Source organism: Leptopilina heterotoma, unplaced genomic scaffold, assembly GCF_015476425.1.
Source record: "Leptopilina heterotoma isolate Lh14 unplaced genomic scaffold, ASM1547642v1 Lhet_455, whole genome shotgun sequence".
In the NCBI taxonomy this organism is placed as follows: domain Eukaryota; kingdom Metazoa; phylum Arthropoda; class Insecta; order Hymenoptera; family Figitidae; genus Leptopilina; species Leptopilina heterotoma.
In genome coordinates this window covers 474,448-477,408 of record NW_025111089.1, presented here as the reverse complement: position 1 = coordinate 477,408, position 2,961 = coordinate 474,448, and positions in this window count along the sequence as shown.

Sequence of the window (2,961 nt, the reverse complement as noted above, 5' to 3'; positions counted from 1 at the left end):
ATTCACTTATTTTATTACTTCAGCTTTATCTTGTGGTCTATTATTCAGACCTTCAATTTAATTAAATAAACAAGAGCTTCGTACAATAACTTTATCTGGCACTATAGCCCTAACTCTCCGTCTTGGTCACGCCGAGACACACGGGCAAATGCCCAGATTTCCCTGTGTCAATCGATTTTATTAATCGACATTACAGTGTTGAAATCATACTTTAGTTTATTGCACCTGCTCGTTGCCAGGCGCTTTTCTGCAAGCTTGCAGTTTTAGGCAGTGGTGTGATCTTGGTTCATTAACCTAGACACACTACTCCTTAAGTTTCACAATACATTAGTACCTGAAGCTACATTCTTTCAATCAAAGTTAAATTCTTAATCTTTTTCAATGTAAATTAATATAAATGTGAAATATAATTAACTGCAATAATTCAGAGAGATATTATATTTTATTAATATTTAAACTCTTTTTAACCTAGATTATAACGAAAAGATGAACTAAGTATGTTTCGTTATTGTGTTTAACATGGATATTTGTATTTGTATTAATATTTTCTTATAAACATTATATTTATATTTTGTTATCACGAAGGGATATTTAGTGACGAAGTCGGTTCGTCACAGCCCCTTATGCCAAAATGAAATTAACGTGAAAGAAGTTGAAAATAAGGATTTTTTTGTAACTTTAGATCCCTCTTCCCAAATTGCTGAATTATTAAAATCTAATTGGGATTATTATACCAATGTTGTAAATGATAGAGTACACGATAGAAATTACATTAGAGATATATATAACGGCAAGTGCTACCTAAAATTTTCATCTCGGTTAACTAAGAAAGACAGACATAAGTATGCAACTCTAACGTTTAACACCGACGGAGCTCCTTTATTCACTTCTTCATCTTATTCCATATGGCCGATATTTTTGATGGTGAATGAATTACCAATGAAAATGAGATCTAAAGAAGTAGTATTAGTTGGACTTTGGTTTGGCAAAGACAAACCTAATATGTCAATTTTTCTGCAACCATTTGTTGAAATTGTGAATGGACTTTCAACGAATGGAATTCAATTAAAAATTAACAGTGTTGAACAAAATATTAAAGTATTCCCATTAGTTTGTTGTGTAGATAAATAAAACTAATGAAAGAAAGTGTTTCTAAACAAAAGATCGAGTTTGGGGTTAAAAATCCATCTCCTTTAATAAATCTAATAAAATTTGATATAATTAATGGCTGTGTTCCTGAACGTTTACATCTTTTTTCCGGAATTGCAAAACAATTTGCAAAAATTTGGTTCGGAACTACTAAAATTTCAGGAGTATTATGTAAGGACGCTTCAGATAAAGTAGATGAACTCTTGAAATCCATAAAAGTTCCTCATTATTTAGTTCGATTAACACGGACACTTTCGGAAAAAGAATTTTGGAGAGCCCGCGAATGGGAAAATTGGTTATTATTTTATAGTATGCCAGTTTTAAGGACAGTCTTAAAAAACGAATTATGGAAACATTGGTGTCTGTTTGTAGAAGCTGCATACATATTATTAAAGACAGAGATCTCGATTGATGAATTAAATCATGCTGATGAATTATTACATCAGTTTGTTGCTTTAACAGAAAAATTCTATACAGACGCTGCAATGACTTTTAATGTTCATTCTTTATTACATTTACCTAAAAGTATTCTTAATTGGGGACCATTATGGGCTCATGACGCTTATGGGTTCGAATCTGGAAATGGGCAACTGTTAAAAGTAATTCACTCTGCAAAAGGAGTTCACCAACAAATTTGTCAAAGCATTCATTTACAATATGGTATGTAAATTTTAAAGGAAAGCGTTCTTCCAAAATCATCAATAATAGTAAAACACTTTTTTGAGAGTGTCGGTTCTAATAACATTCAAAAAACTTTTAATATTTCCGGGTGTAGATATTTTGGACTTGGTTCTCGAGTAAATTCTTCCTGAATTAATGAATTAAAACTTTCCGCGATTTCTTCACGTTGTTTCACAAAAATGGTGAAAAACGGATGTTTGTACACTTGTCCGAAAAAGGAAAACAAACGTTCTGACAATAGCTTTGCACTTCTAAATGATTCTACCTATGTAAAAATATGTGAATTCATAGTAGATGTAGTAAATAGAAAAGAATTTACAATAGTTCAAAAAATTACTTGCTTAAATGTAATGGAAGAACAATGTCACATGCATAAAAAATTGTTAGAAATAGGCCAAGAAAAAATAGCTATTCCAACATGTGATATTAAGTCAATATGTATTCACATAAATTTTAAAAATTGTCAATATATTTGTGCTCTACCAAATTTGTATTTTTCAAAAAAACTATAGTTATCAGCTGGGATACTCTTACTGTCCTACACTCGCTTAATAGATATCCGAAAAATAAAATATCCCTAAGATGTTCTATCCCTCTTAGCACCGGTATATTTCACGAAAAATCTATATTTTGTTATAATTTATAACAAAATTAATTTTTGTTTGAATTTATATTTTGTTTGAAAAACAATTTGTATATTTCCAGAACCTGATAGCATTAACATTTTATTTCTAACGTCATTTTCTTTTTTGTTCACAATTAAATATTCGGTCAAAATAATGTACCAGTTTTAACCGATTCAGCATATTGGTGAAATGAAAAATATCTAACTTGACAAAAAATCTATATACACATTGATTACCACTTTTCATTTTCGTGAACATATTCTTAAAAAATTCTCTGGTCTTTTGGATAATAATTGTCGTGAAATTTTTATGAGTTTTCGGAAAAATCTTGAAAATTTTTTAAAATTTAATTCCGACGCATTTCTGAACATCCTCTGTATGGCAAGAATTTAAGATAAAACAATTTTTTAATAAAATTTGTAACTTCTGGTAAATTAAGGTGTGCGTATAAAAATTTCTTTTTAATAAAAACTACTTCTCTTGAATATTTTTATTGTAAACGTAT